At 41.3% G+C, this 24,672-nt stretch overlaps 1 protein-coding gene across 12 annotated transcripts in view; it reads left to right on the top strand.

Moving 5' to 3' along the window:
* The window catches only part of Elavl2 (ELAV like RNA binding protein 2), a 149,451-nt gene that overhangs the window by 7,161 nt on the left and 117,618 nt on the right, over positions 1-24,672 (top strand). For 4 of the 12 annotated variants that reach the window (XM_029539873.1, XM_029539880.1, XM_029539878.1 and 1 more), the window contains exon 1: positions 15,993-16,521. The exons of 4 other annotated variants lie outside the window; for them this stretch is intronic. The gene's annotated coding sequence lies outside the window, so the exon portion shown is untranslated. Of the gene's footprint in view, positions 1-15,961; positions 16,522-20,748; positions 20,916-21,081; positions 21,103-24,672 lie in introns of those variants that run through there. 4 more of the 12 variants (XM_021199533.2, XM_029539874.1, XM_029539879.1 and 1 more) reach the window with 3 other exon arrangements.

Here is a 24,672-nt window from a genome sequence, read left to right as displayed (position 1 = left end):
TTCAGTTATTTAAACATCGCTTTATTGAACTAGCAGGAGGTGTTAAAAGTAGGGGGAATGCTTTCGTTCTAACACTGATAATGTAGCCAGTGGCTCAACTCAAGAGTTAGTTCAGCACCAAATGCCAGAGGCCACAGAGAGTGAGAGGAGTCCTCTAGTGGATACATTAAAGAGTACTGCAATGACAGCTTTTCTGAAATAATCTTTCACTTGCTCATCTCCGAATATGTTCAAAATGAAGTTATCTATTTACTACCCAGTAAAAAAAGGGTCCTAAAATTCATTCTAAGTAATAGGAAAATATCCTATATGATATGTTAAAAAAAAAAAAAAACAACAAATTGACAGAATCTAAGAAGATGACAAGTCCTGAGCCCGACATCAATAATCTTGCACAGAATTCTTATGATTTCAGATCTGATAATAGGTCGGAAAAGGTTGTCATCCAGGGAGGGCGGTCCCCTCAGTAGGGAGGCACAGTGGCTATACATTATCTGCTCTCCAGACCTAGGGTGGCCTAGGGGTTGGGTTGCACTGGTTAATGTTTCTAACCACACTTGGCTGCTTTCCCCATGGGACAGTGTCAGCATGTATATAGAGCTGCTCAAAGCTTCCATCTGTGAGAAAACAACTCATTGCTGGTAACCCAGGAATTATTTCATTTCATATGTAGTAACTGGAATATGGGCCCATCCGCCCCTCTCATCTACAACTTAATCAGCATCTTCTTCATCTACCACGGCTTGTCAATGCATGATGCTAAATTATTTCTAGACTGCAGAGTCATTCTTAAAGCCTGAAGGTAGATTGCCCTCAGGGAACGAAGATTTTCACAGTGTGCTCCTAGGCAATCTATGCAATTTGCATTCTTAAATCCACGGCTAGTATATCAATGGCCTGTTCCCTACAAATTTTGAATTAAAAACTGGTAGCGTGACTGCCCTGGAATTTTCCTGAATTCCTACATGTAGGTCTGCTTTAAAAGACTGGAATCTGAGAATGCCTCAGCTGTACCCAAAGCAGCCCTGACAACAAGGGAAGGTCTTCTCACTTCCTTTCTGCCTGGTCATTGACTTTTGGGACCTGAGTATCCTTTGTTCCCTTAGGCTGTTTCCACCTTTATTAACATTGTTAAAGCTCAAAATCTACTAGGAAAATATTTCCCTTTCTTCTAAGGTGACAGGCAAGTTGCTAATACATTTTAAACTACTGAAAAAGTGTTAAGGATAGTCTTGCCATGTTTAATAAAAAGTCACTGGAAGTCAAAAGTTACTGATAGAAAATTCATGTCAGGCTAGCATACCGTGTGTGTGTGTGTGTGTGTGTGTGTGTGTGTGTGTGTGTGTGTGTGTGTGTGTGTGTGTGTGTGTGTGTGTGTGTCTCTGTCTGTCTGTCTGTCTGTCTGTCTGTCTGTCTGTGTTTGTATATTTGCTTTTCTTAACTGAAAGTCACCTTTACTCTACATCCAGAAGACCACTCACTTATCTTGAGGTAAAACAGTTATAAATGAACTAAGTAAACTAACTGAACAGAAAAATATGACTCTGAAAAAAAAATAATTTGGTAGTGTTGACTCATCTGCTTATGTTTATTAAATAAAGCTACAAACATAGCTGACACTAAAATAGATCTTTGCCAGGAATGATTCTGTAATTTCCTGGGGTTATCTCTCATATGTGTTCATTTTACTAGCAGGAAATAGTGCTTATTTCATACAGTCATATGATATAAATAAGACCTTAAGATATACCAACTAAATATCTTTCAGCATCGTTAATAGCATCATAGAGTGAGCAGAGCCAAAACTGTTCAAGCAACAGTTTACAATCTCTGTAATAAGGGGCCAAGGAGTTGAAATCTGTATTGATTTTTTGAAAATTCTGTGGTTTATTTTTCCTCTAAACCAATGTTTAATCAGATTTTTTTATGAAGTTTTTTTTCCTCTCCCCTTCTCTCCTCTCTCCTTTCCTCTCCTTTCTTCTCTTCTCCCATCTCTTATCTCCTCTCCTGTCCTCTCCTCTCCCCTCCCCACCTTTCCCTTCCCTTCCCCTCCCCTCTCCTTTCATCTCTCTCTCTCCCCCTTCCTTCCTTCCTTCCTTCCTTCCTTCCTTCCTTCCTTCCTTCCTTCCTTCCTTCCTTCTCTCTAAATAAGCAGGTGTGCTTAGAACTCACCTCACAATTACTCAATGGAGTCTCCTAGCATCAAGATCAGAAAAAAGGAAAAAACCCTCCTCAGGTAGCAAGAGGCATGGATGCACAGACCTGGGAGACCTTGTTAGGCACCTTCATAAAACAAAGACTTTTTTTCCTTCCCTTCCCTTCCCTTCCCTCCCCTCCCCTCCCCTCCCCTCCCCTTCCTTTCCCTTCCTTCCTTTATTTATTGAGACAGGGTTTCTCCATGTAGCCCTGGCTATCTTGGAACTTGCTCCATGGACCAGTCTGTCCCCCAGCTCAGAGATCCACTTGCCTCTGCCTCCCAAGTGCTGGGATTAAAGGCATGTGCCACCATATCTGGCAAGGGAACAAGGACTTTTTTCATTCAGTATGTTCACTGCATGTCTAAAACGGTGACACTTTTATTTATTTATTTATTTATTTATTTATTTAGAGACAGGGTTTCTCTGTATAGCCCTGGTTGTCCTGGAACTCACTCTGTAGACCAGGCTGGCCTCGAACTCAGAAATCCACCTGCCTCTGCCTCCCAAGTGCTGGGATTAAAGGCATGCACCACCACTGCCTGGCTTAAAAACGGTGACTCTTATTTTCAATACCCATTTTACCAATGAACAAAGCTGAGGCTTCGAACGTTTAGGTAACTCGGGTCATAAAACCAGAACTCGGGAAATGCAGGACCAGGATTCAGGTCTGCTTGAGCACTTAACCGCCACAACCCTGAACCTGAAAAGTCCTTTTAATATACAGATGGAAAATGCATCCTTCTGTTTTATAGCTGCAATTTCACACCCAGGAGCTTCAATTTTGGTGCTTTGATTATCCTAAAAATATCCAGATCCTATAGGATTGCCTTGTTTTATAGCTTTAAAAGAAAGCCACTGTATTCACGTGAAAGATGGCCAGGTCTAATAGGTAAAAGATGCCTTAAAATTATTCTCAAAGTGTTTTGCTTTCTTTGTATAAAGGTCACTTCTTATCTCAGCTTTTAATTCACAAATTCGAGGACCTGCTGTAATTTCACTGTTGACTTTACTCAGATGGGAGGCAAGGCTGGAAGTGCGTGAGCTTTCTTCCAGGTCAATTCCTCATTAAAATATGAACAATTCTCTAACAATCATTTCTCGTAGATGCAGCTTCTAGAGTGGACTGTACAGCATTAGGATCTTCCTACTTTATTTTCTGATTTTGGGTTGACACCAGTGTTTTAAAGAGTGATGACTCATGTCTAGGACTGAAATTTGTTTTTCATGAGTTTATACATTTTTTCCCCTTGAATTGCACCAAAAATGGTTTTTTAATTGGCTTTAACTCATGCCCAATAAATTGGATGAGAATTGATTGCTGCAGTCCTGTTTGGTTGAAAATTATTCAAGTCTGTGCTTTACGAAATGAGTGCATGAATGAAGGCCAGGCCAGGGCACTTCCCATCCTCCGTTATGACAAACATCATTTTACAAAGACTTATAATTTATATTTTAAAATTAATATAGATGTAGTTTATAAAACTTAGTACAGTAACAAGCCACCTTAAAATACATCATATTACAAAAATTGTTTTTGTTAATTAGGAATTGTTTCTTGATATTATTTTCCCCAGGCTGAATGATATTAGTTGACCTTCCTTAAAGCTTTTGTGGCTTTTGTTCAGAACCCTGCCATGGTTTTAGGATACTTCTAAATAGTGCAATGAAATAAGAGATAAAGCAGAGATTGTGTCAGAGATACTGCGTCATCCCACAGAGAAAGGTTGTGAGTCACTTTTTCTTTCTTTGAAGAGTGATTTTAAAGACAACAACAACAAAAAAATTAAACAGTACAAAAATTGAATTAACTTAGGTGACTGTTTAGGGCATTGAAATAGCAATTCACTAAATGGTCCCTGTCAGCAAGCCAGTCTCTGTTCAATCTCATAATTATTTAGGGTAATATGATTTTCATTTACTTATACGCTGTAGAAAAATAAGCAAGTCATTCTATGGATTTTTTTCTGGTCGGTAAAGGTTTGTTTTATAATATTATTTACCTATGGTAGGAGAGTGCATAATGGATAGAAGAAATGATTAATTAATGAGAAAAGATATTTCCCTTGGCCATAATTTAGATAGACAGTAAATGAAGGAAATCTGTTTTTCTTTCTCCAGTTAGTGCCGGTAAATTCTAACTGGGCAGGATAATTATACGTAATGTAGACTGCAGAAAACTAGGAGAACACTTTCATATACTGTGATTATATTTCTCTGTCATATTTGTTTCTCACCTGCATTAGATTTAAACATTGTTTTTGTCAATAAATGTTATTTTAAGTATAAAGCTCAGAGCTGCAGGTCTGATGTCTCTCAGAATCAAAATCCTAAAGGACTTTACTGTACCTCACCACTCCATCTATAGCAGCTGCCCCCACCTGGTGGCTATAAGGGCAGACGCTTGAGTGGTTGACTTTTTCATTTTTTTCCTGTCAAACTCCCAAGCTATCTGTTTGTCTGCTCTGTGAAAGATAATGCCTACTTAGATTTTTTTTTCCCCCGGCACAACAATTCAGAAAATGTAATGAAAGAATTAACTGTAAATATAGTACCTCTTGTTCAAAGTAGCTCTTTTTAAAAATGTTTTACTGAATATCTTCTGTTTAAAATGTAATAAGGTTAGTATTTCAAGGAAATCCTCATATATAATTAAGCAATAGATATATATCATCCTTTCAATGGCCTTATAAGTTAGGAAGAAGACTCTTTAAAATTAAAACAAACAAACAAACAAACAAAACCACCAAACATTCCTTAGATTTCAAAACAATATTACCTGAGGTTCAGAACATCCTAGGACAGCTTATAGTTTTTAAAATTCTAGTAATTTCTCTGACTCACATTTTAAAAACAGTTATCAATTTTTGTTTCTTTCCGTTTGTCAGGAATCGACAAATTATCACGACTCTAAGACATATGAGTGTAATTACTTTTAGTATAAAATAGCTTTTGTCTGTTCATGTTAATTAAATATTACCTATTCCTTATAGTTTGCTCTTTCAAGTGTTATGTCATCTGTAATTTGTGCTATCGTTAAAGATGTTGAATTTCATGTATAAACTGTAAAGTAGGGGTATTGTATTTAACAGCACAAAAGGATTTAGGTTCTAGAGACAGTCTTTCTGTTTCTACTTGTATATCTTTGACAAACTGTGTAACTTCTTCAATGTCTTCAACTACAGCCACCTAGCACTCACACATAGCTCATGTTATCGCTGCCACTATTGCTTAGTATGGGAATCTGAGGTTTAAGTGGAAGACCTTGCTGAAAGAAAGAAGATAGTAGGAAAAACAATGCTAATACTCATGTTTCCTTTTTCTAAGTCCAGGAGTTTTTGATAAACACCACAATCTGTGTTTTTATAGCCGAGTTTTTAATGACCTTCACAGGCACATAGGTTTCTTAAGGACATCCAAAGTGAAGCTGGTCAGCAGCCATGCAGGCTGCAGCTCTGTTTCTCTTTCATACAGCCACCTTTGGCTCTTTGCAAACACATTCTTGGTTCAGAGTCTTGTCACTTTCCCGGTAGGCTTATTGTGACCATCAGAACACAGATTCTTAGTAGTGCTATGCACCCCTCTTCCATACCTGTCACTCTTCACTTGTCCTCTGTCCTTCTCTCATCCGACCTCTTCATTCCAAGAAGTTCTGAATTTCAGATGACCCTTAACATAGGCAATGGATCTCCTTCCTTCCCTTCCTGTTCTGCACTTCCCAAATTTGCTGTACTCGATGGCATCTAACTTGTCTGGGTCCTTTTGTACCTGTTGAATTTCATAGCCAGCATTTGATGTAGGCATATAAAAACAACCCGATAGCTGTGCCTTCCAGCCCTTTGCAAACACTGTAGGTTGTAGCCTGGTCTTCACCACAGTGCTTTCATTGTTACCTCGAAACATCTTCCATTTGTCCTGAGTTACATTCCCAGTCCCCTGCACATATATGGTAGATTTGTATAAAGATTCTTCAAATTGAGGCTGAACCTCGTGATGTCTATAAATGTTGTCCTCTTTATACAGACCTTATAAAGATACTCAAACATTCATGAATCCTTTTGATATGATTAAAACAGAGACACGCCTCTGTTAGTATTCCTTCTGCATCTAGAAAATATTAGTATTCCAGAAAACACCAGTGCTCTATGAGTTAAATAATGAGCACTGACATAAAAGAAAGGCTTTTCTTTTTTATTGTCTGTGCAAGGAATCCAGAAATATCAGCAAGAGGAAAAAAAAAAACTCATGGTAAATTGTGTCAAAATAATTCAAGGAAACGTCTATTTGTTACTCAAAAACCTTAAACAGTCTGTACATCATCCATTTATGTTATAATTTCCAGTGTATGTTTATAAAATTTGATATTTTAAACAACCATGTTCTCTAATTCCCAATGTCGGGATGACAGTGACCAAGGGAATGAGACTTTACTTCTATTGCAACAGCATCCTTGGCCCCAAAATATTGCTTGTTCAAAAAAAGCAGATTTTTTTTTTTTATCCATCAAAGCAATGTGAATCTTTAAGAAGAATTGGTATGAAAGAGCAGGAAGCAAGAGCATTGGCTCCCCGGTGTCTATACGCATGTATGTTTCTTCTGTGTGTTAATCACACCACTGGGAAGTCAGGTAGTCACATGAAGAGGCTTGGTCTCGAGTGGGTCAGTCTTACCAAGGTAGACTGAAGCAGGTACCCACCAAAGGGTAAAGTGCTGCTTCTGTTCTCTGTGACCCAGAGTGAAGGAAGATCTGCAGACAGACATTTACATCTATTCTTATGATCAGGCTGCAAAATTTTGCTTCCTTCTAATTAATGACTCAAAGTCCACATCTGTAGCTGTATCTTTATCAATCCATAGAAAAGTAAGCTGGAAGGAATCTGAGAAGCCATGAATCCTAAGCCAGTTTTCTTGTTCTTCTGACAGTCTGGTTTACCGTATCAACTTGATATTAACTCTTTACTTTGTTTTATTCAAAACAAACAAAACCTTATTATTCAAAGCTCCTTATCCAGTCTGCCTTTATATTCCTTTGGATATTTATTTGATATATTTTAAGAGCACAGGCAACCTAAGAAATCGTATACTAGAGTAAAAGTCCTATTAGTCCCTGTAAATGGAAAAAATATAACAGCATATAAAAATAAACGTGGAATGAGAGAGAGTCTAGAGGCAGGCTAGGGCAAGGGCATTGAATCCAATCTCTTCCCATGCCATAAACAACTATTAACCTTTAAAATCATATTTTAGAATTAACAAAGAATATAAACTAAGCATAGATCATATATGCATATACATATATGTATATATTATTGAATAATCAAGTGTTTCCACATTAAATCAAAATATTTTAATTTGGCTAAACTTCAGTGGTGTATATTTGATTAAATGTGATTCCATCGAGTAATTACCTGAATTATAAGCTATACTGAATGCCAAACACTAACATGTGAGCCTAACTAAAGTAACAATGGCCATAATTAATGCCAAAGAGAGAATAAACTGCAGGAAGATCAGCATTCAGGAAACCCGCAATCTGTTTCTATTAACCTTAGAAATGTTACCTAAATTCCTCATGCCTCTGCAGTGCTCCTGAAAATGAGACATAATTTATTTCCCTCTCACCTCCAGGGGTTACCATGATAAATATGTAAAAGTGCATTGAGTTTTTTTGTGTGTGTGATAAAAGATACTATAAAAATCTAAGGTGTTTTTATTATTATATCAGTCAAATGGGATCTCAGACTCAGTTCCTTTTTGAAGACCCACAACTTTTTATGGGTGAATCATGAAATTGTATTGGGAAATATATTGGAGTCACATAACAGAGCAGACAGAAGATTTTTATATCTTCTGGGGCCTTTAAAACTTGGTTACAATTAGAAATATGAGAAGATATTTATCATAAAATATATCAAGTAAGACACTAATGAGAGCAAATGAAAAGTATTTAAGAGACCACATGGAAGGTAGGGATTCTAATTCTGGCTTTATGAAAATAAATGTGCCCATGGTTGTAGTTACTATGTATTGACCACTTCTTTCATGCAGGAATTTTGATTGTTCTATGCTTATGATTATATTTAACCTCACAGTGCTGTACATTGATCCTTGCTATCATTGCTTTAGAGATCAGGAAACCAAGGCTTAAAGGTGATACGTGGATGTAAGACTCCAGAGTGGCAGAGTCAAGTATAAATTGTCATGTGCTGAAGCCATGGCTAAAGCGCTTAACAGTTTGTAAAAGTATCTCCTAAAAGGGTACTGTTAATGATACCTATCTCAAGGAGAAAATGTGGGCAATTGTATAATAAAAAGTTAGAGTGCACAAACATTTCGATGACTTAATAGCACTAGCAAAGCCCAAGCAGGCATACTGTGACTATGTTTTATAGAACACATTTACTGAGCTCGTTAGATTTTCTAATTTTCTCTTTTCCTAGGGTTTCCTAAAAGCGTAATCTGATTTCCATTAGACACTTACAGTCTGTAACCTTGTTCTGTTACTCTGGCACATGGTGGCCACTCAAAAAATGCTTGAATCAAATTGAAAAGAGCCTTTTGTTAAAGAGGACAGATAAATATTTAGGAACAGGATGGATTGTGATTTAGTTGGCACTTACTGTATGATAAATGGTATAACCAGAAAGCTGTAATAGCTCCATCTGATATTGTTGGTAACAAATTCGTGATCAGTTATTATAAACTAAAGTTTTGGATATTTTAAAAGCTTCATGGAGTTCTGCTTCTGGAGTCGAAGAAAGACTCTCAGCCATAGCTGTGCATTATTTTCTACAAAGAGTTGATTCTAGAAAATCCTTAAAAAACAAATTTCATACTCTTGGCTATTTGGCTATTTTTTCATCACTGATAATGAATTGCTAGCTCTTCAGAAACAACAGCAACAATAACACAGACATATATACACACTATTATTATTATTATTATTATTATTAATTATTATTAACCAGTGAGAAAAATGAGGCAGGAATGTTTCTCATACTAATTTCAATACTAAAACATTTTTCTATTCAATAAAAAAATAAAGTTATCTTTTAGTTCTAAAATGTATAATAATTTAAATTCATGGAATGTCTCACCTCACAAACTTGAAATGCATCTTTTAGCTTTGATGCAAATTCTTATTTCTAAAAAGTTTTACTTATATCAATAAACAATAGTTAAAAACCTCTGCTGTGTGTATGTTTTCAATTTGCTTAAGAAAAACAACAAAAATAACTGTAGCTTAAATGCTCACTAAATCTGGTAATTCAAAATTGTCTTTTTGTGACAAATAAGGCACTATGTTGTTCATATGAATATTGAAGTTAATACCATAATGCAGAAATGTGGGGATTTATTAAAAGAATTTTTCTTAGCCTGTTTATACATTGCCATTATATAAACTTCTATAAGTTTACAGAAAAACATAATATGAAAAGAATTATTTACATAACTATACATTTCAAATCTTTTAATTATTCATGCACAGACTTGGCTTCTTAAAAAAACCCAAATATCTGGTTTTTGTGTTACATGATATAAAGGAATTATGTACATAGTCATTCAATAGAAATGACTATGAGATCCCAAGACTGATAATGTATTTATTTGCTTCTGACTCAGGAATCATATCACCTCAAAGTTTAGAAGAACTCTTTTTCATATAGCAAAAGAGTTTAATAATTACCAACACATATAATAAAATCTTAAGATTTTTCCTAACAAATTTACCTGTTTTTCTTCACCTCAAAAGTGGTTAAAACATACTTTATATTTTCAGTGATCTGTATTCTGGCATTGATCTAAATCTGAGGGTTTTACAAAATAAAAACAGATTGACTTTTCTGAATCTGGAATTAGCTATGTGTTGTAGCTTGAAGGTACTTTACATAATGTGTCTATAACAGAATATAAATACTGTGGGAAATGTGCCCTCTTGTAGACATCGTAATTGGACACCTATGATGGGCTTACAGTTAAGACACTTAAGAAACAAAGCACAAGGTCCAGTGCCAGGCTGTTATTGAATCAAGACAATACATTAGGGTTTTTATGTTGGTCTTTATGCATATTAAATTGTGGGGTAGCATTTATTCAAATAATAACTTTCAAAACTCATAAGCAGGCAGAGGAGTGTAGAAATAAAGTGTGCCCTCTGAAAAGCTGGAATCTGTTGCAACTTATACCTGGAATGGAGCTCCCCCAACTATCCTATTGTAATGAGCTGTGTAAAAGGGGAGGGGTGCAAATACAACTGTTTTTATTTCCACAGATAATAAGTGGATTCTTTACTGTAGTTGATGACTTCTCAAGCTATTCTAAAAGCGAGGCAGATTTTCTCTAGAGCAGGGAGGAGGCCCTTTCACGTTGAGACCGAAGGCCAAGTTACCAGCTGGCTGTAGAAAGCCCTGTATCTAAGTTGATGTGTTTTGCTCACTATGGAAGAAAAACTTGGGAGCCTATTTTGGAAGCCAGTCCCTCTGCCCTCTGTTCCCTGCTGTGAGCTAGAGTCCCCTTTCATATCAGGTTGGCTTCAATTGTTACTTAAGCTCTTGCTCACCAACTTCATGCCTGTACACCGAGTCCCCTTTCCACTATCCACCACATCCTTTCCCAGATAATTTTAAAACCTGTTGGGCTTTTCCCTCCCATCGCCCCCTACACGGCATAAAGCAAAAAGCAAGAAGAAGAAGAAGAAGAAAAAGCAAACCACAATATCCCACTCTAGGCGCCCCCTCTCTGCCTGCCGAAAGCATTTTAATGTCAGTTTGCCTTCGGAGTCTACCAGCAGCCGTCTGCCTCTGCCACCTGAATTTCAATTTCTTAATTCACAGCCCAGATGAAACAGAATGGAGCAGGATCCGGGCTGCCCTCTACATTGGGCTGGGCTTATCAAGCGTGAAGTTTGGCGCTTTGCAAACCTATTCAAGCGATTATCTGTTGAGGACCTCTCCAGCCATCTCCATCTCTGCAGCAGGCTGATAAGACAGCTGTTTCACTAGCCTTGGTCTCTCCGGGCCTCAGTCTTCAGATACAAACACTGCCTTTGTCACTGTGCCCCGGTGCTGTCGCTTGCTCTGTGGGGCAAGGGTTGATCTGAACACACGTGGGGGAAAAATGTGAGTGTGTGTGAGAGAGAAGGAGAGGAAAGAAAAAAGGAGGGAGTGGGAAGGGGTGGGGGTTGGAGACCTGAGGGAGCTGGGGGGCAGGGCCCTCGCTGGGCACAGTTGATGGCTGTGATTGACTGGTTGGTCAGCCCGGCTTTATTATTTCAAATTAGACGTGGATCGCACACAAGTGGAAACATAAATCTTCAATATAAGAAAGAGCCTCTGAGCATCGGAGGCAGAGCAACCGTTTCTTCCCAGGTCCGGGTAAAGGGGCGGATGAAAAGACTGATTGCTACCATCTGAGACAGATGGTTTCCTTTAACTTTGGAAACTGCTATTTTTAATTACTTGTATTAATTTTGCATGAGCTGTATCGGCTGCAAGAGGAAGCTTAGAGAAGGCTGTTAGCATCACTGAAAGAAACGGACACCAGGCTCTGATTTGCCCTGTATCACCTCTAGTTTTTTTTTTTTCTTTCTTTCTTTCTTTCTTTCTTTCTTTCTTTCTTTTTTTTTTTAACCCTCGCCTGTTTGCGTGGATGTTCCCCTTCCGGTTAGCAGAGACGCGAGTTTATCCTCCTAAAAGTTCCCACAGAGTGAACGACGGAAGAAAATCTGAGGATATTCGTGGGAGCGTTTCCGCAAATGATCTTTGATCGCAGGCTGAAACACAGAGGGGCACGTGCGACAGATCTTGGTCTGAAACCCGCAGCAAGGGGCTTAAAGGAGAATGTGACTCAATACAAGAATTTTTCCTGGCAGAGGGAGACAAGTGGGGGGGGGGTCACAATGTAAGGTCATCTCCCAAGATTTACTGGAAAAAATATGACATAATTCACAATTCACATATCTCTTCAGGTAAATCAGAAACCCGAGGAGTTCCCCTTGAGTATATTGTATTTTGTAGCCTTTCCCTTTGTAGATGAATTTTAAGATGAGAAAAGGCTGTTTGTGGTCTTGCTTTCTGCCTCACTAAACACTGTTCCTGCTCCAGCGTTTGCAATATAAAGGGTCCTTTGCAAAACAGTCTTGAGGTAGTACTCAAGGGCTAAAGACATTGCCAGGGAGAGAAACCATCCCAGAAAAGAACTAGGTAGTCAAGGATGAGTTCTTGCTGCTATTCCCACTGGAAAATTTCAAGATGAAAAACTCTGAGGTAGGCTTGCCAGACTTTTCCAAGATTACTGGGATTTGCATTTATTTTGCAAGAACACCTTGATGAAAGGGTTGCTCCTCCAGGCAGTGGGGGAAGGGAGTGGAGTAGAGGAAGAGGACACGCATCCAGGCTCTAATTCTGGCGTTTGTCACAATGGCCCGGCTATAACAAAAGGAAGCTTAATTCCAAACAAACCTGTTTCGGTGGAGGATAGTCTCTGCCTCAAATCCGTGGTATAAAAGCTTTCACCAATGAGCTCTAAACCGAATCTCAACGGGAGGAACCGAAAATACTTCGCCAATCTTGCTCTGCAAACTTTACTCTGTCCGCTAGGCTGGTCTCTGTCCATGGTACTAACTCCTGACTCATTCTTCTGTGTGCTCTCAGGACCTAAAGTCTCAGAAGTGTCCAATACTTCCATAACTTTTTCTGGTTTTCAAGCTGTAAAAAGAAAGCTCGTATACTCCTTTCAGAAGGGAAAGTAAATAAGGTAGTGGGCAGGTTATATAATATCAACACCTCGTATGCAGGATTTAAATAGCATATTTCCAATATTATGAACACAAAACCTCCCCAAAGCTAAACCATCAGAAAATAGTGTTTCAATTCCCTTAGAAGGAACACTACTTAGAATTTTCAAGCCAAGTTAAATAGTAATTCACACATATCTGAGCTACCTTATTCACTGTTCTAAAAAAGTTATGAGTAGTTTGTAGAGCCTTTAATTATGCTCAAGTCACCCCTTCTCCTCCTGTAGAATGGCTTGTATAAGGGAGTTATTTATCTTAACAAAACTGTCCACAATGCCTTTAAGTATTCCTGGGAGGGACATGTTCTTTTATGAGAAAACTTCAGTAAAATAGCCAATTGAATTCTTTAAATATCAGTTTTGAAAAGCACCACTTTGCAATTTTATCAACACCCAACTTGTCTCCATGCTTTTGGAAGCTCCCCAAACTCTCGTCCCTTTCTGTCTCAAGTCAAAATACTGCTGAGGCTTCAGAGAGGACGTCAGACTTAACATGACTTAATCAGAATTTGAATTATCATGAAAAGATTGTTTATCTAATGCAAGTTCAGGTGCTGAGGATAATTCTTTTTCTTAACTATGAATCAAGAGTTGTTGATTAAAATTTGTGCTTAATTTAGGTGGGGTGTTTGCACATAGTCTTCATTAATCGCTAAAAGCAAAGTGCACCTTAATGTTTCGAGTTTGGCGTATGAATTTCACAGTGAGATCCACATCCAGATATCACTTGCTATTTTATTTTTAAAAGTCAGAAAAGCAAATGTTGCTTACCTATTTAAAGGTTTTAAAATTTAACAACTGTATTATTTAAGGAGTAAACCACCATTTAAAGATATTTTCAACTTCCCAAGTAATCTGTGCTATCTACAAAGAAAAGACAACATGTTGAATATAGCAATGTTTTGAAAATATTTCCTCCTCTGCCAAACTGAGAAAAAGCATATATACCGAATGTACAGAATTAAGTAATTTTTGCATTTGAATGAACAGCGTTATTACTTTCCATGTAATGTCTTTATTACTTTCCACCCATAAAAAGGTATTTGTGCCTTTGCCAGTGTAAGAATCCCCTTCAAATTGCTACTATTTTATGAATGTATGGAACTAATGCAATATCAGGGTGTGAACATGATCACAAGGAGAAAGTACGGTTCATCTCATGCATAAATGAATAAATCAAACAGTGGTGTAGTTTTGTCAATTTTTTTCCATGCACAGAGGTGGTAGGTAAGAGGAGTTGAAGGTATTTGACAAGAAACCCAGTTTGCTGTTATTCATATTTCGATTGTAAACAGATGCAGTCTTCCTTATATTTTGGTCTCCTGGCTTTTCTTCAAGCTGCTGTTTTTTTCCTTAATTTGTCTGTAGTTTCACTGGAGACTAGTTAATAGTTTTAAGTTGAAATTAAGCCCCAAGGAGCTATTGTTATATAAAAAGTAGGAGGTGGGAGCTCCGAAATGATAATTATAAATGGTAATTATACACATAGATTCAGGCCCTCTTTTCCAACCCCAGTTGTTGTTATGCAAAATAATATAACTTAGATACTGTTACACAGGTTAAACGGGAGATAAACAGGTCCCCAGTTCTTTACATTAATCATTTATCAAACTCAAGGACACACTCAAGGAACACCAATTTCCTTTCCACTTCCAAGTCCCTTGCTCTCAGACCATCTTTCTCTTTCCCTCTGACATTCCATCTTCCTGCAATCTTTAATTTTTACCGTTGCCTTTGCTCTCTTACATTATCAAGGACAGTGACTACTAGCAAATAAACATAGTAGTAAAATAATTTTTGAGAGAAGATAGATTATGTAAGAAATGTATGTACTGTTTAGGAAGTTGAAGCTATCTGAAAAATTCCCTCTGGAAATGAACTAAGTTAGGTGGATATTGTGTCTCATTATAAATAAGTCTAGGTAAATTTAGTAATCTCACTTTCACTTAACAGAAGAAATAAGTATGAATGAACCTGAACTTCAGCCTCTTGAATATTCTTCAAACATGGGGTTGGAATAAAGAAATCTTCATCTATAAATCAAAGACACAGACAGCACTTGGTCTACTGATCAAACTTTTGAATTCTCAAAATAACCTGGTAAAGGTTGAACTATCTTTACTGTCAGCAATCCATGCGTGGTCCAAGATCTGTACTGCCAGCAGATGCAAAGGAGTGGCTTGTTTTAATTTTATATATAGCTGCTCTTTTTACCTCCAAGTGAAGGACCTTATTTCAATTCATTACCTGTTTTTTTTTGTGTGTGTTTTCATTAAATACGATGTTTTTGCTACCCCCCTTTTACACTGACATACATTGAAAGCTAGTTCAAACTGTACAGATTCAGTTGAAACCATTTTTTATTTCATTCTTATTCTAAAAGGAGAGAGAGAGAGAGAGAGAGAGAGAGAGAGAGAGAGAGAGAGAGAGAGAGGAGGTGGACATATTAAAATAGAGAAACATACACACAGTTACCCAATATCTAATACAGATGTAAAGATTACTGGAACACAAACCAAAAAAGGCATGCGGACAAGTAATGGGTGTATGATCCCTCTCAAATCAAAGAGAGGCGCTCTCAATGACTCATACATACCGGACAGTTTACTATTACAAAGAAATATGCCAAAGATGCAGCCGTGAGGGCAAATAAAACGAATCTTTTGGTAGCAGAAAGACTTAAGAGGAAAATAGATGGTGCCATATCGCAAACTCTCATAGTACAGTTCCCTCCCACGTTGCTCTCTCTCCCATCTCTTTTTGCTTCTTGCATTTCCCTTCGCCGCCAGTGTTAAGTGTGTACCTCCCGGCACAACTTACCTTGAAACGGGACTCCATTGAGCTCTCAAGAGTGACATAAGTCCCTAGCCAATCACCTAATAGAGCTTCGCCTGGGCGGCCTCAATAGAAGCATCTCGCCCAATCAGGAACCTGGGGCGATGAGCATGTTGCGTTGTGGCGCAACTCGGCGTATACTTCCGCGCGTGCTGCCCGGGATAGGACTCTGGCAGAGCAGCTGCACACACGGCAGTGCGGAGGCAGAGAAGGGGTTGGTGATACGGTGCTATAAATCTGTGGTCCAGTCCACCTCCCTTTTAAGACGTCCTCCCCCCTTATTTCTGTTCTCACTTAGAGATGCAGCAGCTTACTCCTGTAGCGACCTACTAAAAAGCAACAAGGAGAAAGACATCGTCTTTTTGAAAAAACGTTCTTTCGTCTCTTTTCTTTGTTCCTTGGTTTGTTTTTCTTGCACCTTTTTGTTTAGTTGAACGGCAATAGGAGTAGTCTCTCCGTCTTTTTAAACTCTCTTTTTTAAGTTTCCCCTCCCCTTTCATATTTTTTTCATCATTTCTTTTAGCATTGGACTTTGGGGTCGAAAGCATTTCTTTTTATTTGCTTCTTTTAAGCCGAGCACAGTTTAGGTTTCGTGCTGTCTTAAGAGAACTATCCGGCAGCTTCTTGCTCATCCTTATTGGGAGAACTGCACCGTTACTTTAAAAATACACATACACAAAAACCTTAAGGGAGAAAGGTAAGTTTCGGTTTGGTTTCTTTAATCATTAGTTGCAGCGATGCGCTGGCAAACCCAGAAAACCTGTAAGTGAGCGGAATACAGAATGTGAAGTTAATTGCACATGTTTGCCTCATTTCAAAGCGACCGCTTTGCTTTTTTTTTTTTTTTAAATTTAATTTAATTTTATTTTTTATCCTTGAGAGCCAGACTAGAAGACAGTGGACGCATGCTTAACGTACTGAATTTTCGAAAATGTCACTGATAGAAACTTAAGTGGTAAATGTGGTCAGGATACAGCAGGCTACAATGGGAGGCTACATGTTCAGTGAGCTTCGGGGTTGAGGTTGGAAGTTCATTTCGTGGGAAGAGAGGGCTAACTTGAATGTTGGGGGGAATGCATGCCTCTACTTTCGCAAAGGAATCGGAGGACTGGGGAAATCGGAAGCCTGGACTTACTTGCAGATTAGACCAGTGGGGAAAATCCTCAGCTTAATTGCATTAACCAGATAGCATGTGCTGGGGAGATGGGATTGCCAGATGGAATTTAGATGCTGCACCAGCCAGCGAGTTGTAGTTGCCTGGAAAAAGTACATACAGCCTGAGGGCTGGGGCTGGGCTGGGGCTGGGGTGGTTAGAAGCTGTCAAAACTCATCATTGCCAGAATTGAGGACTCTGATTCACGGATTCCAATGATCGTAATTCAGATTTATAAGAATTCTGCCAATTTGGGGCCGAATCTTTGAGCCTATACCGGATATGAGATTCCCTTTGTTCAGAAAAGCGTAAATAAGATCCTTGGAGCCGTGAGTGTGAAGTGGCAGCTGCTTGGGAGCCTCGCGGTGCTGGGCGCTGGGCAGTGGATTCCAAGCCCTGTCCTTGGTCCTACGCAGCGGAGCCCGCCTTCCGGGAAAGGGGGACTCACTGGCAGCCGCAAGGCATCGTAGCTACCCAGGGAGCTGAGTCGGCTGTATAGCCCTCAGCCCCTCCTCGCAGCTCCCCTTCCTCGAGTTGCTATTGTTAAAACTGACGCCGGGAGAAAGATGGTTGGGGACGAGACGCTGGGCAGACAGGCACACGCTTCATTTTAACTTTTGTGATTTCTCCGGGTGCAGGGGAAACCAGCCGGCTTTCTACTGCGAAAGAGCGAATCCGGGTAGACGTGGGAAAGGGGGAGGATGCTCGCTGGGCGGCGAGGGCGGGGGAGGTGGTGGCGGACCTAGGTTCTGGTTTTGCCTCATAGAAGTTTAAATTATCGGCACGAGGGGGTGTGGGCGAAATGTGTGCGTGCGAGCGCCGAGTGGTGCTTGAGACGCAAAGTATGGGGGCAAGCTACAAAGCTGGCCCGGGCGGTTCATCTCTCGCAGCTCCCTACCCCACCCACAGGCTGGTTCCAAAAGCTAGCGCTCTGCCACCCCCCTTCCCCCGACTCTGCCTAGGGCGTGTGTATGGGGGGGCAAGTAGGGATGGCAAGGTGGCAGTGCCCACCCTGTACCTCTGTAGCAGTCAGGACTTCTCGTGGCCATTGTTGCTTAATTTATGCCCAGCACGTTGCTACGTGCCCACCTATTTCACGTCTATAAAGAATTAATAGGAAAGCTGTACAACTGTGGCAGATTGGAGGGTGGATACGTTCCCCATTTTCCATTTTCAAGTGTCTGTTACCAAAACAGACGTGGAGATTGGTTATCTTCTCTACCTCCTAACTACAGCTCCAGGTCTGGCTTTATTGTGGTGAGGGTGAGAGAAATAATCAGCCATTAGTGTTTACGCTAACACTGATGGATGGAGAATTATGTCCGAGCTCTTCTTCCCTTAAATGAACGGATTCTGCCCCTTCCCCCACTCAAGTACACACATTCCGTTTGGCTAAGATTCTAAACCTGCAACCTTTCTCCACATCCTTGTTTATTAGAGCTTTTCCCAAGATAGTGGGGTAGGACGTGCATATGATTTATTTTTCTGGGCCTACTATTAATTGCAACCTAAAAAGATAGGCTTAAAATGAAGGGGAATCGGAGGGGTTATAAGGTAGATAATAGTAACCCAACAGATTATCTTCCTAAATGATAATCACTTTCTAAAGGTCAGGAAAGGGAACTTGTGTTTTGTGGGGAAAGGAAGGTCAGGGATGTTTGATAATCCTTGTAAAATGGCTTCTTAAATGGGACATCTGAGAGATTTGTCAAAACTGAGCAAACAAGTCTGTGAAAAAGAAAAATGTTGAATGTTTCAAAGTCATCATTTAAGAGTTTAATTAAAAAGCAGTTTCCCCCAGTTATCTCTGCCATTCCACGAACCTATCTTAACAGACCCTTGAAGCCCCCCTTCCATCTTTCAACCAAGGGCTTGGGCATTCCTTTTATAAAGCCAACCTGTTTTGCAGTTCTGTAGGAGAACGAAGATTGTAGACCGATGTGGTTTAGCCTACTTGGAAAGTATCTGTTGAGAGAGGTATAACTTCAAGCAGACATCTTCAGAAAGTAGAGTGAAGGGCATTGGAAGGGTTTCAGGTCTAGATTAACAAATTGGGTAGGCCCATTTCTCTCCAACATTTCAAAACTGGTATTCTTAGCAATAATGCATGCCTGGGATGGGAATATTATAACTGTTTAGAGGGAGGTCAAAGAGGCACAGGCGCTTTGAGCAGTTTTCCCAGGAACCCGCACAAAGTCAGTTAAGGTCATTTAATTCCAAGTCTGATTTGGGGTGACACAGAAATGCTGGTGTTGAATCAATTAGCTATTTCTGGTGTCCCTAACCAGGGTCTCCCAAATTGAGGATGGCCTGTCTCCATTTTGACCATAATTGTTTTCCCTAATTTACTATGCCTGATTTCACTTCCCTCTAGAGGGTAAAATTGCACCCCCCTCTTCATCCCTGGGATAGAGGAGTCCTCCCTCCCCGCCCGTCGCGTGGGGGCGGGGATCTCTGGGCGCCCTTAGCGAACCTTGCTGCATCAAACCCGCATCATGTCCTTGAAGCTGTAACCTCCATCACGTTCTTGCGGCGACTCGATCGCCCACTGTTCAGTTCTTTCCTCCTGCCTCCTGCAATTTCAGGTAGGTATGACAGGTGATGTTTTTAAATGTAGTTTTCTAGAGGGAAGGGTTAAAACCAAAATCTTTTCATTAATAGAAAAAAAAAATCCCTGTACGACAGGTGCTCTGGTAATTAAGCCGCCAAGCAGGTGTAAAAAAACGTGTGCGGCTCTGTCTCCAGATCTTGGGTCTGGGTCCAGAGCAGGCGCAGGTTTTTTTGGGTAAAAGAGATTGAGCTGAGTGAGGGAGCAGGCTGGGGATGGTCTGCACTCGGACGCCCCCTCGGAACTGGGCCTGTGCGGGGCTGGCATGAGGGCACTGGGAGGATGTGTTTCACATCAGGTGCATGCAGGGTCGAGTGCAGGATTTCCAACTTCACATGTGAAGCAGGGTATAGCACCTCGCACAGGTACTTGGGAGCTTATTTAGCTCTCACATTCTATCTAGGGAGGTGGAAAGGCGCAGCGGGACTAAGCTTTTAGTTTTCCGTCGAGGGACAGGACCTTTGGGCTTTGGGCGAGGGGGAAAAAAGAGCCTTTACATTTTTCTTGAAAAACAGGCATTCTGTGTGCATATCTAGACTTACACTTGGCGCACGCATATCAGTCCAAAGTGACCCCTGTTTGTGCCTGGGTCACTGGTCACTGCCCCAATCCCTCAGTGTGCATGCAAACTTGCCCCGGCCGCCCCGGGAAGCCCAATGGAGGAGCCTGGTGGGAGCATGTGTCCCTGAGGGTGGCGGAGCTGGGCACACGCGGGCCGGCGGGCGGCGTGGCGAGCTCTCCTGGGCCCCGCCTCCTGGCGCGCTGCCAGGCAAGCCCCGCCTCCCCGCCCTGCTACAAACGGCGGGACCGCGGCGCCCCAGCGTCACTGAGGCAGCAGCCGGTCGGTAGGGCGGGGTTCCGTCGTGTTCCAGTCCGCCTTCCCGCCGCCGCCAGCGTGACTCCTCTGAGCGGTGCTGTCGGCCGGCGGCGCGAGCCGTGGGAGCTGCAGCCGAGCCGCAGCAGGCAAGTGTAGGGGGGCGTGGGTGGGGGCGGGGACGGCCGCTCCTCCGTGGGCTCCAGCCAGGACTCCGGGGGCCCGGACTCGGTGTCCGCCGCAGCGCTAGGCAGCGTCCGGCTTGCCTCCACCCGAGCGCTGGTCGGGCACGCGACAACGCCACTGGCGACAGTGGAGGTAGCGCCCGCGAAGTTCCTGCCGGGGACCGGGTACCCGGCACCGCCCCTCCTGTGGGCACCGGGCGGCAGGGGGGCGGTGGGAGTCGAGTGGGCCTGGGAGCGGAGCGGGGCTGGTGGCACCAGCCGCGTGCACGGGCGTGGACGTACTCTGCACCGCGGTGTGTAGCGCCACCGGGAAAACTGCGCCCAGACGCAGGTGAGTGCATTGGAGGGGGCGTGGGGGAGGGGGCTTCCCGCCCCAGCGCCGGCTTCCTGTGGAGCCTTCGGCCACCTTGTGGGAGGACACGCAGCTGCTCTTCGTGCGGGAGCGCGGCGGTGGTGTCTGGCGGGTGCCCACCTGGGACGGCGCCTGGAGACTTGGAGAGGCCACGCGGTGTGCCGGGGTAGCGTGAGGCCGTGGGCGCTCGGGGCGGGAGCCGTGGTGATCCCTTTTGCGTGGTAGGCGCAGCCGTGCGAGGTTGCAGCCGGTGGCGGTCGCATCCCGGGTCTGCCCGCGCGCCAGTGGCGCGAAGCGCGGATGCTCTGCTTCGCAGGCTTCGGGTTCAGCTAGCTCGCCAGGCTTAGGTAGCTCACTGTGGTTCTGCTGCATACTCATACGTTTGCCTGGCCAAAATCTCTGAGGCCTTGGTGCAAGACTGGTGAGCACACTAGGGAGACTGGAGGAGCCAGGCAGACCAACCTAACAGGATTTACCAGCAGGTGCAGAGGTGACAATGACCAGCAGTCATCCCATGGAAAAGCCTACCTAGTTATACAGGGCCTGAACGCAAACACCACAAACACCGTACCTCTAGGTGTGAGCTGAGCCTGAAGTTTTACCTGTCCAGACCGTCATTTAAATTTGTGTGCATATTTAATTTGCCATCTTTATGATGAAAACTTCCAACTTCTATCTTCTCTTTACATTTTCTGAAATTGTGGGAAAAGGAGGAATTACTACCAGTTATGTGCTTTCTTTTAATTCCTTTCCCCAAAGAGCGGCACTTAGCAGTGCCTAGATATAATACCTTCTGAAAGGATAAAAGAGCCTTAAAAAACAGTTTTTCTTTCCATTTTATTCTTAACCTTAATAACTCTGTTTTAAAAAAAAAAAACCAAAAAACCAAAAACCAAAAAAAAACATAGCCCAGTGTCAAAACTTAACGCTAAAAGTCCGGTATTCCCCTAAATGAAACCTTTTTGAAATACTGTTTAGTTGCGTTAGAAGGCAGCCTTTTCTAGAACCTTTTGTCCAGATTCCTCAAGTTTCATATGTTGTGCTAGGTGATGTTCTTTTGGTGGAAGCTGACGTGGAGTCTCCATTTTGGAGTGCAGGATAGAAAGCTCTCCAGGATCTATATCATCTTTCTCATCCGCCACTCTGGGTATGCAGATGGAGACGGGTTGCTGGATGGCTCTGAGAATTCTAGTCTTTATTTTTCCAGCTTTTGGGGAGGTGGGCAAATCCACAAAGAAACACATTCTCACCATCTCCCTCAACTGTCTTTTGTGTTTCCGTGATTAAAACCGACTCCTTGTTACCTGTCTGGGTGACTGTGTTGTCACAAGGCATGAGGGATTCTTTTGTTTGTGTTTCCCTTTAAAAGAGTGATTCTAGGTGTTTAAGCCTCTATTTCCCAGCCAGGTCTGTACGGTTTCCTCCACCGTGTAGTGCATGGCGTTGGGAATTAAGCCAGGCCACACTGTTCCGACTGCTCACACTACTCCTGTGGACCGAATACTCAGTTCTGGCAGCATTAGCCTGTCCACCTGTTTCCCAGATCGCTGCAGACCCTTTGTCACTTACTAAGATATTCTAGTCCTTGAAAGTCTGACTTGATTGTGAGTTTTGGTTAGTTGTTTATAGTTTTTCTTCAGGAAAAGAAACAAAGTTCAATCTCTGGTTTTGTGATTTTAATTAAGACTGTGTGCATAGTAGGTTAAGGGAGAATTGTGGCTTCCGCTGGGAAGCCATAATACCTCTACCCGAATCCTTGATATAGTCTCCATTTTTTTGTATGGACAGGTGATTTTGACAGAACCCTTCAAACTATCCTCAGCTATTGGTGCTTTTCTTTTCAACATAATAATTTTTTTTCTTTCCCATTTCTCTTCTAGAAGCAAGTCCCAAGTTTTCTTAAAGGACACAGCAGAGCTGTCCAGAATACTCTGACTGCTAAACTATAATCAAGTGTTTCTCTTGACTCGAAAAAAATTTTTTTTAAATCAGTGATACTTTTCTGGCATTATTAATATGGTATAAGAACACCAGCAGCACAGTGGGGGATTGTTCCTAGGCTTTTTGTTTCCCTGCCTCTGTAAAGGACCGTATACTCTAAAAAGTACAGTGTTTGTCAGACTCTAGGGTCGGTTCCTGTACTCTCATTTGAAGTCTGAAGTCTACCACTTTGTCACATTCTCATTAGCGCCTTTATCTCCCATGATATTTATATGGAGGGACGGGGAGGACGAGGGAGGGAGGGAGGGAGGGAGGAAGGAAGGGATGCTGGAGAGCTGTCAGCCTTTAAGTGAGGTGGGGTGCCTCTGTATTGGCAGGGTTACCTGGGGCCTGACTTACTACTCTCCTCCACCTCAGTTCTTCCTGTCGCCTTGGCTCTTTGCTGGGCAGACCGCCTTGCACATCTCTAATGGTTTTGTTTATAATTTAGCATGGTGCTATCTTAGAGTCCGAACTGCTTCCTGCGCTCTGGAATCTGAACAGTTTTATGACTCTCCCTATTTGCCGCATAAATTTTGAAACTAAGAAGTTTTGAACAAAGGCACCCTGTTTTTATTTAGTATTGGACCCTACAGATTAGTCTATCCTGGTTAGGTACTTACTTATTTGGTCATTTTGTTGATAACCAATTGCAGGCTTCATGTTCTTATTGGGGGCCACACCCTGCTCTGAACAGAAGACACAAAATACATAGACCATTCACTCGTTTGGGCCAGTTTCACTTACTGAGGATACTCACAGAATCCACATGTTGTAGTTTATTGACAAATCTGCTATTGCATATTATTCTAATTTTGGAAGAACAGTTGTGCATATACTTTCTTTAAGATGCTAACTGGCTTATGGCTATTTGTTTATTATTTTTAGATTTTAAGCAGTATACATTGATGGAGACAAGAGAAGATATATAAATTTGAAAAACAGTACTTGAAGAATTTTGCACATGAAAAGCTATGTTTTAATATAAGCATAAATAACAACTTTCACAATCAGTAGTACAAATTATATATTATAAAATCCCGAGTCTTAACTAGTGTTTAGGAAAAATTTTTGTTAGAAATTAACTTGATATTTACCCTGGTCATGTACTTCATTGCTGTCACTGTAGTAAGGTCACTAAGAAAATTTCTCATTTCAAGGGAAAATTCTGTGTGTCTTTGAGCCTGTAAGGCAATTCTTGTGTGGCAACACTGTCTTAGGTGTATTTTCAACCCACCTCAGATACTGATCCTACATTTCTGGACAATGGTGTTTATACAAATAATCTGCTTTGACAGGGCGCTAATTTCTGAAACTGTGCGGGAGGCTTGGAATGCATCTGTTTTACTGACGCTCTTAACTCTGTGTTTCCTTTTTGACTGTTGCTGAATAGTTTGTGCTATGACAGGTTTCCTGGTAAGATATCTTCATATCTAAGGGATAAGGGTTTTGGGAAGGAATGTGACATGGGAAACAGCCAAGAAGGTCATATGCAGAAGAGTCATGGTATTAAAACAAAATCAGTTTATAATCTAATTAACTGTGTTGTTTTTTTTTTTAAATGTGAAGTTTCCTATTATACATCTATAGTGTTCATTTTCATGGTGTTACTTTCTGACAGTTAATAGCCAATTTGACAATAGGCAGTCCCTATTTCTCACTTTAAAAAAAAAAAAATCTCTTAGTTTGAAAAAAGGAATTTTTCTCCATAAATGTATTTGTGTTTAAAGGGTAAATGATTGTGTGTTTACAAAAC

This window comes from Mus pahari, chromosome 6 (assembly GCF_900095145.1).
Source record: "Mus pahari chromosome 6, PAHARI_EIJ_v1.1, whole genome shotgun sequence".
Classification (NCBI taxonomy): domain Eukaryota; kingdom Metazoa; phylum Chordata; class Mammalia; order Rodentia; family Muridae; genus Mus; species Mus pahari.
The sequence above is the reverse complement of the archived record's forward strand: the minus strand, read 5'-3'. Positions and strand labels throughout refer to the sequence as shown.